This window comes from Pteronotus mesoamericanus, unplaced genomic scaffold, assembly GCF_021234165.1.
Source record: "Pteronotus mesoamericanus isolate MK-2021 breed Mesoamerican mustached bat unplaced genomic scaffold, CSHL_Meso_final contig_94, whole genome shotgun sequence".
In the NCBI taxonomy this organism is placed as follows: domain Eukaryota; kingdom Metazoa; phylum Chordata; class Mammalia; order Chiroptera; family Mormoopidae; genus Pteronotus; species Pteronotus mesoamericanus.
In genome coordinates this window covers 24086599-24100281 of record NW_026555285.1, presented here as the reverse complement: position 1 = coordinate 24100281, position 13683 = coordinate 24086599, and the positions used below count along the sequence as shown (strand labels likewise).

At 34.2% G+C, this 13683-nt stretch overlaps 1 pseudogene; it reads right to left on the bottom strand.

Moving 5' to 3' along the window:
• Positions 1-553: 553 nt before the first annotated feature.
• Positions 554-3548, bottom strand: LOC129081052 (ferritin light chain-like; annotated as a pseudogene).
• Between the last annotated feature and the right edge of the window lie 10135 nt (positions 3549-13683).

The window sequence follows — 13683 nt, the reverse complement described above, 5'->3', positions numbered from 1 at the left end:
CTAAGTGAAATAAACCAGTCGGAGAAAGCATTATGATCTCAGCATTATGTGAAATCTAATGAACAAAATAAACTGATGAGATGGGGAGGGAGACATAGGGGACTAAATGATAATGGAAAAAATACAACAAAAATAAACTAATGAACAAATATAAAATGTATAACTGTTATCTCCCCAATAAAAAAAGACACAGAGATGAATAACAAGAGGGATTAGATAAGGAATATAATCAATAAGAAGGATACAATCCAAATAACAAGTTAAAAAAATTGAAGAGGAAAAAATGTACATAAAAATGTTCCAGATAGAAAGGGGAACATTGATAAGATTAAAAACCCCAAAGAGCACCCACCATAATTTTGAAACATGCAATTGATGGAATTGGCTTTTTTCCTGCAAAAAGTTGTATTGTTTCTATTTGGTCCAATGCATGGGAGAGGTTTCTAGGGTGGTAAAAAGGGTGTCTAGTGGTTTCAGGGAGGGGCTAAGGCAAAAGCCAGATGCCAGGGAAATGCAGAAGGACCCCTCAAAGGCCTCTGGGCCCCAAAGTTTCCTAGTCATGCTTGAGGGTAAGCCTTTCAAAGAGACACTTGCCCAACCCACCCGAGGAGCAGGCCAGCCTGCAGAGGTTAGTCAGGGGGTCCCCCATGTTCTTGATGAGTTTCACCTCCTCATCCAAGAAACGCTTCTCCAGGAAAGTCACAGAGATGAGGGTCTGTGTGGGCAGAACCCAAGGCATGCAGATCTAAAAGGGCCTGGTTCGGTTTCTTCACCAAGGCCAAGGCAGCTTTCATGGGATCCTGCATTTTACCCCACTCATCTTGGGAAGGCCTCACCAAGCCCTGGAAAAGAATGCAGCCACAGCGCTGGTTTTGCAGCTTTAAGAGATGTGTGGCACGTTCATGCTTCTCCTCGGCCAACTCTCAGATGAAGTGACCCAACCTCTGCAGAGCCACATTGTCACAGAAGCCCAGGGAGAGGAAGGTGTAGGCGGTCTGCAGGCACAGGCTGGCCAGGAGGTGGACGGCAGCCTCCACCTCAGTGGCATAATTCTGAGGAATGTGGGAGCTCGTGGTGGTTTGGCTATGAAGAATTCAGGTCAAAAAAATGGTATCGGCTGGTCTCAGAGGCTGAGGATGACTAAGGTGGTTCCAAAGGTGGTGACTAGAGAAAAGGTTGGAAGGTAGTTGGTAAGAAGGGGCGTCCCTAGGTCTGTTCCATCCAAACCTTGTTGAAGCAGGAGACAGATCTCAGGACCGCAAGGACACTGTCAGCAACTGCTAAAAAGACTTCATGACATGCCATATCTGTCAAAATTTTGTAAAAAAAAGTCAACAAAAAAGCAAACGATCTTAGAGAAGCTGGTAAACAAAGAGAAATGAAGAACATCATCGAATTGTCATATAATTTCTTTTTTTAATTGTTCAGTTACAGTCGTCTGATCTTTTCCCCCTTGCTCTCCCCGTCCTGTCCCCTCAACTCCCACAGTCAACCGCTCCCCCATTGTCAGTGCCCATGGGTCCTCTATTCATGGTCCTTGACTTGATCCTTCCCCTTCTTTCGCTGTTATCCCCTCTCCCCCCTCCTTTCTAGTCACTGTCAGTTCTTTATTTCCATGTCTTTGGTCCTATTTTGCTCATTTGTTTGTTTAGTTCATTATATTCCACTTATAGGTGAGATCATATGGTATTTCTCTTTCACCTACTATCTTATTTCACTTAGCATAATGCTCTCCAGTTCCATCTATACTATCACAAAAAGCAGGGATTCCTTCTTTTTTCTGCTGGGTAGCATTCCATTGTGTATGCGAATTAGCATTTTTTGATCCATTCATTTACTGAGGGGCACTTAGGCTGTTTCCAGTACTTGGCTATTGGAGATAAGAACAAAAGTAGAAATTTTTTTTAAATGAGATAAAATCTTAAATATTCTGAGGGAATATGATCATTTACTTCCATTCTTCAGAGGGAAAATATCAAGCAAGAAAATGACAAGCAAGGAATTGAATTAATCATATTACATTGAACAAAAATAAAAATATAGAAATAAAAAACAAACTAAAATCACACCAAAAACTGAATCAAATTCTGATCTATTATGTAGGTGAGCTATGAGTTAAAATTGAAAATCATAATAATATAAAAACTAAGTATGGGTTAAGCTAAAAATTCTAATCTAATTAATGGTAATATAGTAGAGGGAAAATGTGATTTGAGAATGGATATGAGAAAATGTATTTAATGTTAGTTATCTAATATAGAAATGTCTACTTTTGACATAAGAATAGACAATAATGTCTCAAACTGAAAAAAAGAAGAGATAGAAGAAAGGCAAGAAGGAAGAGCAGATGAGAGGAAGTAGGAAGAGCATATTCTTTAGCTTTATGGAATTAAATACATAAAGACATAGAAGAATGTTTATAAATGATTCCCTTTGGGGAATGAGACTTGGGATTGAAGAAGGTCTTGATATTTTTTTAATTTTGTCTGTTTTGTTGAAACAATTATAGATGTTCCAGTTTCCCCACCCCTTGACCCACCCTATCTTATCATTTAGATCACAGAAAAAGATAAATTTTAAAAAACATGAAAAAAAAACTATCGGTATTTGGCTTATTTAATCTCTTTCTGCTTGTTTAAATTACACTTAAAATATATTTTCCCATATCATTTCATATGATATTGATATTTATCACTTTAAAACATTATCAAAACTGTTGTTCAGGGGGTCTTAAAATTCTTATAAAGCCATTACTATACATATGAGCACATAAAAAAATGAATCATCTAAGTCTACTCTAATATGGAAAATGTGTAAGACAAAACTGTAAAGCACTTCTTAACTTCTCTGAGAACTATTATAAACTAAGTGTTGTCTTTTCTCATTCATAGACCAGAGTCACTTAAAAGTCCACAACTGAGTCAAGATCTCAGTTCTTACCTTTAACTGAAATAAAAAGTAGGTTTTCTTTTATAGATTAATATTTTGATGTATTTAGGAGAATGAATACCTGGCATTCCCCTTAATCATGCTAGTAGTTCCACATGATTTCAAAATAATGATACAAAAATAAACCAACAGAATTAATCAGCCTATGTCAATTTGAATCAAGGGATGAACTGCTGGTTTATTATGCTGCCTTTACGTAGATCTTCAGTTACAAAATCAATTTGAAGGGCCTCCTTTAAATATAGAAATAAAAGAGAATAAGAAAAACAAAAGAGAAAAGCTAAAGACTAGGCAATGGCAAAAGGTCAAGAACTGAGAAGAAACAGCAAAGAAGGAACCTGATGTGTAAGTGAAGTTTATTACCTAGTAGTCCAAAGTAGACTGTCATCAAGAGAAATCTATTAGTTATGTTCTTAATCTGCCAGAGACTTTTGCATATTGATGAAATGAGCTTCAAAATCGATCATGTTCTTGATAATGAGACATTCCTTTTACCACTGCTTTAATAACACCTCAGGGTGAAGACTGAGTTTAATGGCAAAACTTTGCTGTGTAGAGGAAGTTCTGTAGCGGGAGAAGGCCCGAACAGTGTGGTTCATGTGTATAATTTCCACTGAGCTAATTTAATAGAAGAATACAACTAGAAGAATTACTATGCAACAAAAACAAATCTGGTCTTCATACTTGCAGATATAAGCATATCAACATATTTTTGGGAGTACTTGAATGGCAGACAAATCAAATTTGACTGTTTAGGAAGAGACTGAGTAGCATATAGTCTGTCTGTTATTAAAAAAAAAAATCTATGTGGTCTAAACTCCATATAGCTGATGACAGAGCTAATGCTTTATTTTGGGAAAACAAAACAAAACAAGACAAACAAAAAATACAAAAACACAAACAAACAAAAAACAACCTAACTTCTATTACTACAATAATGAAGATTGTGGTGCTACTATATAAAATTTATCTAGAAACAGGATTATCTGCACAACTAATAATAATAATATATCAACAATAACAATAAAATAAAGCAGCACTTTTTGTTTAATTCATTTTTAAATCAAATATGTAGAAACTCCACATCTTTAACCATGAAATGGAAATAAAATAACACTATTGAGAAGCTATGTGGAATTACAGAGCTTGTAAAGTGTTACAGAAACTCCCCGAAGTTCCAAATTTTGGCCTAATCAAGGAAATCAGCTTATTGAGCTGCACTAGGAAAGCTTTTCCTCAATTCATCAGTTGCAAGCTCTCCCTGTTCTTCTCTTCCTTTTTGTTTTAAATTTCAGGGTAATTGTTGCAAATGTTAAAATCCATGCATCCTTTTCCCCTTTTGCACTTATTTATTGTAACAGTAACTTCTTTCTCTGTGTTGACATAAATAACTTGGAAAACAAATTCACAATTTTTCAGCAGTGCCTGGTGATCTTACTACTTTTCTTTACTAATCCTAGTTTTCTACTCTTCTCAAAGCTGATTTAGTACTTTCACTTGGCACTTTACTTCTCCCACAATCATGTCCTCATCTTTAGCCTACATATTTCCATTTTCTGATAATTCATTTAAAAAATGCAAGGAGTTTCCTGGACCGGTGCCTCAGTTGGTTGGAGTGTTCCCTGGTGCACCAAACATTGCAGCCTCTATCTATGTGTATCCAAGGCACATACCTAGGTTGCAGGCTTGATCCTTGGTTGGGGATGTAAAGGAGGCAGCTGATCAATGTTTCTTTCTCACATTGATGTTTTCTTCCTCTCTTTCTATAAAGTCAATAAATATGTCTTTGGGTAAGGGTTAAAATAAAAAAAAACTATGGAGTTATTATCATAAATGTATAAAAGCACATACTCCTCAATCTTAAAAAACAAATAAGCAAGCAAACAGATTAAAAAATGGGCAGAGGACCTCAACAGACACTTCTCCAAACAAATTTCACAGATGGCCAATAGACATAGGAAGAGATGCTTAACATCACTAATCATAAGGAAAAGGCAAATAAAGATCACAATGAGTTATCATCTCATACCTGTCAGAATAGCTGTTATTAAAAAAGTCAACAAGGAAGTGTTGGTGAACAGGTAGAGAAAGGGGAACCATGGTACACTATTTATAGAATTACAAATTAGTGCAACCTCCATGGGAAACAATATGGAGGTTCTTCAAATTATTAAAAACAGAACTACCATATGACTCCACATTTTCACTTCTGGGTATTTATCCTAAGGAAATGAATACACTGATTTGAAAAGATATATATGCCCTATGTTAATTACAGCATTATTTACAATAGCCAAGATATAGGAGCAATCTAGGTGTCTATCAATAAATGAACAGATAATGAAAATGGGAATATGTATATATATTCCCATACATACAATGGAAACTTAGCCATAAAATAAAATGAAATCTTGTCATTTGTGACAACATGAATTGACCTAGAGCATATTATTCTAGGTGAAATAAGTCAGACAGAAAAAAAAATGTTTGATTTTACTTATATCTGGGATCTAAAAAAAACAAAACAAATGAACAAAATAAAACAAAGCAGAAAGATTCATATATACAGTGAGCAAACTGAAGGTTGCCAGCAAGGAAGCAGGTGGGGAGATGGCTGATGAAGGTAAAAGAGAAATAACTCGTACAAACTTCCAGTTATAAAATAAACCATGGGATATACTGTGCAGCACAGGGAATACATTCAATAATACTGCAAGAACTTTGTATGGTGATGATGGTACTAGGCTTAACATGGTGACCGTATCATAAGGTATACCATGAGGTCTGTCGGCAAAATGTCCAGCCATTGTTAATGTAATGAGAATGGTTTGCAAGACATTGATGTCACCTGGCAGCCAGGGAGAGTAGACTGGAATGCAATGTGGGAACAATGATGACTTCACTGCTGTAGTCAGTGGGGGCAGTAGATGTGGTTGAGTGAGCATGTGTACTGTATGGCTGTTGCATTCAAAATAACTGAGTGAGTAGAGCTATGAATCTGCATCAGATTTTGCATTAAGCTTGAACGTTCCTCCATGGAAACTATTTGGATGATTCAGAAAGCCACAGCTACGGGCAATGGGTGATTGGCAGCTTCATCATGACCACATGCTTGCTCATGTCTCACATCTCATGCAGAGTTTTTTGGCAAAACATCAATTCACTCAGGTGACTCAGTCTCACTACAATTTGAGTGCCTTGCAGTTTCTGGCTTCTTCCTAAAACTAAAATCACCTTTGAAAGAGAAGAGCTTTCAGACTGTCATTGAGATTCGATGTATGATGGGGCAGCTGATGGTGATTGGGAGAACTGTGTCAGGTCCCAAGATACTTACTTTGAAGGGGACTGAGGTGTCATTGTCCTGTGTACAATGTTTCTTGTATCTTGTCTCTTCTTCAATAAATGTCTGTATTTTTCACAGTGCATGGATGGATACTTTCTGAACAGACCATATATAATATCTATGCTGTACAACTGAAACTGATATCATATTCTTTGTCAACAACAACAACAGCAAAACAGAATTTCTCAGTCGGGACCTTATCTTCCCATGTGTTCAAAGTCACCTTTTGATAAAATGAAGAAAGTGTCCATAATTGTTCTAGATCCTTTATCTTCTCATCACCGACAACTGCCTGAGGAGGTAACCAAATAGACAACTTATCTTTCCTGCTCCATTATTATCTGCTGTTTCTCCCCTGAATCTATCCATCCAAAGAGAAAATGGAAACTCTGCTAAAGCCATTACTTTTTTATACAAGCATATGCCAAGGAGTTTCTGAAACTCTGAGTTCACATGCTACTTTTTCTTACTATTTTTCAAACTGACATTTCCCTGATTGGATCTCTGGCCTTTGACTGACTTTAGTTCTGCTTCTCTAGCTGTAGGAATCTGTCTCAGACTGAATGGCCCCCAGTGGTCAGTTGAGTTTTGTTATGTCTCTGGATAGTTTATTTTGCAATAGAAAAATAATATTTTTGCCATGTATCCTTTCTACACTTGTCCTTCAGCAAACAGCCATTATCCTATAACTTTCTTAGGTCAAGAACATAATGTATCTTGCTCTCCTGGAGATGGTCTTTTTTTTTTTTTTAATTTAATTTGTAAAAATTGTTTCTTTTTTTTTTTTCCAATGTTTGCCTCAGGGGCATGAATCTCATTTTCATTGATACAACCTAGCTGAGCCAAGATATTCCTGTAATAACACTGAGTCCTTGGAATGGCCTTCAAATTGAGTAAGGCTGCAGGATAAACACCCATCTTATCTGATTATGAGACAGAATTTCCAGATTGCTTAAATCTAAAGCATTCATACAAGATTTCACCATAAAGCTTTTATAGTCTCATTTACTTCTATGTTTCTTCAGTATTATATATTCATATTCTTTAATATATAAAGTACTGTAGAGAATAATACAATATTCACAGTTACTTATATATTTTTCCTCTAGTTACAAAATGAATATTAATTGCATTAAGTTAAAATTATATAGAAATATATAAATTTTTAAAAATTCCTATCATATTTTTAATTCATCTGGTAAGAAACACAATAAACTTTATAATGTATAACATAATATTTTATTTATAAATTATTTCTATTTTAATTCATTTATTTTAAAATTAGAAACTGTTAATGAATGTTATGATATAGCATAATTTCACAAGGTACTGATGATCTGTCAGATATTAACCAACATTGGAATGACTGCTTCACTTGGTCTTGCAAGGTACAAATCATTTAGAGACATAATTTGTATTGGCTTTTCAAGTCTAATCATGCTATTTTTTTTTTGAGAAGGAACAACCTTCTGGACATGCACATTTCAGTATGACATGAAGTATAATTTTTAAATATCATAACAGTTAGACACAGACATTTTTGAACTGCCTACCAGCCTGGATGGTATCACATTCCCTACATAAGGCATGTCAAACCACTGACTTATTGTTTATTTTAAAGTTTCAACTTAAATACTAGAGCAAGTCAAAGAACCCATAACAAAGATCCTCCCAAATACTCTGATGTATTTGTATTGGGCACTACTCAAAACCTTCCACATTTTCTAGTTTCCTGACTTAGACTTTTTGTTTTAAAATTGCTTGATTTCTCTGAAGACAGACACTGCATCACTTTCCTTGCCTATCTCAATATCTTAAAATTACATCTATCTATTTTCTATCTATCATCTATCTATCTATCATCTATCATCTATCTATCTATCTATCTATCTATCTATCTATCTATCTACCTATCATCTATTATCTGTCATCTATCTATCTATACATATATTTACTCAAATCAAAATATCCCTATAGATATTGGCTCTTTAGGAAATATCACTACACTTGTATTTCAGAATCTATATGTAGAAACTCAACTGATGTTTATTATATATTTTCAAAGTACATCCCCTTGCATTATGTCTTGATTATCAAGAACTTAAAGAAAATTCCAAAAAAAACCCCAACCTTCTGCTTTACACTAAATCACCAAAAAAAAAAAAGTGAGCAATATAAACATAAAAATTTTTGATGGGCAACATATCAAAATAAAATACATTTATTAAAGATAATAATTTAGGCACAATTAGTTTTCAGTGGTCTAAGCTATTTAGATCTTAATGTTAGTTTTATAATAGAGCAACAGTCCTCCTGCTATTATCAGTTATTCAGCTGATACATTTATACTGGAATTGAATATATGACACATTATGACAGAGGTAAGTACTCCTCAGTGTATAACTGTGTTCATTAAACCAAATGAGAGCTCCATAAAAACACTGTTTGGGGCCATATATGTGCAGTTTACAGAAACATAATAATCTTTTCATACTTGGGTTTGAACAAAAAAATAGGGTCATTCTTTGAAAACTTAAATTGCTGGAGGAAAGTATTAGCAAGATTAATTTGAGTGGTAGCCTACTCACTTATCTTTGCTTTTATAGCAACATTTGATTCTTGGTGTGAGGGAAATCAAACTGAGAGGTAGCACAAGGAATATAACCCTAGGTTTCTTGAACTCTCCCCTCAGAGTTTGTTTTATTAGTCAAAAAACATGACCTATGGTCTCACACTATTACACAAAACTAGGATATAGTTCACAGTGTATGCAATTGAGGAGAACATAAGGTAAAGAAACAGGCCTTCTACTTATATCCCATCTTAGCTTTTGCAATTAAGTGAGGCAATTGTTTTTGAGATTTTTAATTTCTACCAACAGCCATCATATATATTCTATTTTTCTTTTTTAAATTAAATTTATTGAGGTGATATTGATTAATAAAATTATACAGATTCTAAGTGCACAGTTCTGTAGTACATCATCTGTGTAGTGCATTGTGTGTTTACCAGAATTGCTACATAATTTCTAGAATCTCTTTTCCAGTATAGTACCCATCTATTTATTTTCAACAGATTGGATAATATATTTCTTTTTAAATAGTGTTAAAAATTATTTAAAAGGGCAATTTAGATGATACAAACAAACTAATGCTTTGAAAAGAAGCAGAGAGTTTTCTGTAGGGGACCTGCAAAATGGAACAGAAGGCAGGAAGGTTTTATGAGATAAAGAATAAGAACAAGGAAGAAACATAGAAAATACCTGATTGGCTAGGGTCACATAGCCAATCTCATTTTGGGTGAGAGGGCCCAGAGTTGGCTTGACATTTGAGGACTGGCTAACTGAATATTCCTTTCTGATCAAGCAGAGCATTTACAGGGAGGATTGTGAAAGTAATCTAAGTTTCAGTTTGTTGATGTGTATACCCTGGTTAGGAAAAGTTATATTATGGACTTAGAAATTTAATAGATAGGTATAAGTTAAGGTGCTCTTTAAAATGTGGATTATAGTAACTGACTTGGGGCAATATTTGTAAAAGTTGGCACATCCATTAATCCATGTTAAAAGTGATCATTTAGATTTTGTACATCCCCTCACAACTCAGCCATGAAAGGATGTTAAGGTTCTAACAAACTTTCATTTCAGAGTCTAGTTCTCTATCCACAAGGCTTAAAACATCCATTGTGCTAGATGTTAATTATATTCTTGCTGAGTACCCACTTCCTTTCTACCTTTTAAACTTCACAAACTCATCTATTATTATTTCTAATAACTTTAGAACTAACGCAGATGTTATGTAACTATTCCCTACAATATCCCTACAATTGTGTCTAGCAGGACACATGTATTGTTATGGGTCCAAGTCTCAAGAAAGTGAAAAGAAATCACCAGTACCTTGATCTAATCCAAGGTTAACTAGTTATCTGGCTGGTATTAAAAATTGATTCCAAGTCTGGTATTCTTCCTCCTTATGCAACTCATTAAATTTAATGCATTACAATCAAACCATAAATTAATAAAAAACAACTCAAACATTTAGCCCCCAAGCTGGTGGCATTTACTTCTAGTACAGTGCAATTTTATATAAACAATAGCATAATACCATAATGAAGACATGCCATTAAGATAGATATGGAAAAATCTAGTGTGATATGGTTTGTAGATACATCATTAATTATTATTATATTCTTATATCATATTAAAATAATTATATATTATAATACTCATTATATATATTATATATAATATATATTTATTAATTATATTCCACCAGATTCTGGTGACCTTTAAGAAATAACACATATGATTATATTTCCTTGCTTTTTTTCCTTTCTTTTTTTTTGGTTATTATTTATTCTTTTACTTTTTTTAAAGATTATTTCTTTTTAGAGAGAAGGGAAGGGAGGGAGAAAGAGAGGGAGAGAAATATTAATGTCGGGTTGCCTCTCACATGACCCCCACTGGGGACCTGGCCTGCAATCCAGGCATGTGCCCTGACTGGGAATTGAGCCAGTGACCCGTTGGTTCTCGGGCAGGTGCTCAATCCACTGAGCCACACTAGCATGTTCAAGTGCCTAGTGAAAATATTATATACATTAACAACTTTCAAGCATTCCTCTCTGTAGACTAAGGTCAAAACACATTGGTCCCTGTTGAATAGAATTAATCGAAGTGAAATGAGAACAATTTACTATGAACAAATTGCTGCTGAAGATCAAAGTGTATCAGGGCACTATTGACCAATTCTTTATAACATTACAACATATAGAAGAGATACGAACATTATGTGATTAATTTCTTCTTTAACCACATATATACACACATATATATAAATTTGTAAAGTTTATTATAAGTTTATAAATTTTATATGCATACATAATTTTGAAAGTGCTGAAGAATATGCCAATGGTATAAAGCGTGCCATTTGCAGCTTCTTATTTTTCTAAATGTCCTTCTCTACTAAACCCCAGCTAAGGCAATAAATAAATAAAAGTAAAACAAAACAAGGAAGAGAGAGAAGAGATTAACTTAGAGACGGGTGTGACACTACCCCTTTAATTCCTCAAATTTACACCAACTTGACAGAATTATATTCCCCCAAATCATAATACCAATCCAAATACTTTGTCCTCTCCCAGAACTAAAAAATGGGCTGTAATGACATGCTAACTGATAACATATGAGTAAGAAAACTAAATAGAATGCAACAAAAGGGGAGCAAAGTTGCCTCGGAATAAAATTGGACACTGTGTTTAAGATAATGAATTTCGGCAGGTCACAATACTGCTTTTAGTCAAATATACTGAATTTACGAATTACTCAGGAAAAAAATCATAAGTTTATTTGTAAAATGTAGAGTTTTTTTTGTTTGTTTGTTTGTTTTATTTTGCCACTTAGAGCAAAACAGAAGTCTTGGAGTATACTGATACCAGATAACCATGCCGAGGGACGAGACTGTATCAGCTAATTCTTTAAACCCCTTCCAAATCTGTGATAATTTGACTCTGAGTTAAGGGGAACATACCAGGATTAAAGGAACATGGACTTTGATATAAAAAAAATATTCAGACTCTAGTCTTAATTACAGAGCGATTTATTATATTGTATTCAAACAAGTCACTATCACATCTAAGATAAAATTATGAGTGAGAAAGTGTTTTTATACTTAATGAATAATGTAATACAGTTTAAGAATTTAATGGTTACCTGAATGGGTTTTAGATTTAGAAAGATCTGGATATGAACCCAGCTCTATTATTTGCTGTGCAACTTAAATTCTCTGAGTCTTAAATTTCATATCTTAAAATAGATATAAATAAATCACCTTAAAAGTTAATTCAAGAATGAATTTGCTGATGTCTCTAATGAATTAATCTCAATATGTGATGTCTTTTAAATTAGAGAAAATTGATTTTTTTAGTTCTTTCATTGCATGACCTCCATATGTTATTGGTCTCAATCTTTTAAAACTATTTATCACATGATTTATTCAAATAAACTCTTCCAGGATATAACATGCTCATCACCATGCTAGATTCTAAGAACTCATTCCCAAACAAATTATATCCCCTGCCCTCAAATGGCTACTTTTCTAGTGGACTTACTAAAAAAAACTATAATTGAAGGGGAAAAAAAAAAGTGGAATCCTGGCTAGATAACTTGGTTATAGTGTTGTCCTGATACACCAACGTTGCAGGTTCAATCCCCAGTCAGGGCACATATAGGAAGCAACCAATGAATGCATAAATCAGTGCTACAACACATCTATGTTTCTCTCTCTCCTTTTTTTTTTTTCTCTCTAAAAGCAGTCAATAAAAAAATAGTAAGGGGACATACAAAGGAAGTGTGCCCTAGTCTTTGCAGTCAGTGTAGGCTTCCTGAGACCCAGAGGTGGCCGGGAAAATAATGGGGAGAACATCACATACCAATGGAGCAATAAATACATAGAGTTATTAGTGAGATGGAAAGATTAGTGCATTAGTACTCGTTCAATATAGATGATAAGTAATAAAATGTTAAAAACTAAAACATTTTGAATAAAATGCCAAGAATTTGGGAATTTATTCTGTAATCAACTGGTAGCCTTTCAAGCTAAGTATCATAATATCATGCCAAATTTATTTCTTAGAACATAAAGCAAAACTCTGTCATCAATATGTAAATAAACCATTGGGTTAAATACAATTAAATGGAATTATTTAAATCATAATTTCATAGGGTCATTAATATGTTGACATTCATTATCTATGTCACAAAGAAAATTTAGTATGTAGTATTTTCCAAATTCATTTGACAGTTTTCCATTCTCTTCCAAGATGGCTGTTTGGTAAAAATTAGTGTTTTTTTTTTTTAGTTTATTTGAGAAAACTAGTTGTTGCTATAATATAGAAATATATTGAATAGAAGCGTAACAAGAATCAAGAACATAAGAAAATAGTCTGTTGCAGTAACCCAACTGAAAGATTTTAAAGGAATGTACTAGATATTGAGGGAGTGGTGGAAATGTAAATAAATTTGAAAGACAGTAATGGGTTGAAATTTAGGGAGCAGAGTAGTTGTCACAGGGAATTGGAATAGGTTATTTGAAATACCTTCCTAGATAACTTGATAACCCTTGCTCACATTGCCAGGAATCACTGCTTCAAAGCCTGATAGAACTATATAGGTACCTGGTTATGATCCTGACCTATCCCTTGGCCCATCTGGAGATAATAAGAAACATCTAATAATCCAGTCATATCTAGACACACTGACATCTTCTACATCTAGACAAAGAAGGTCTTATTTGCCTTCTGTCACTCATCTCTGTTTTCCAGTTGCAGTCCCTTATATGAGATCTGTAAACCTTCCCTTCATCTTTCAGGAAAAACTGATTTGGCTTTAACCTGGC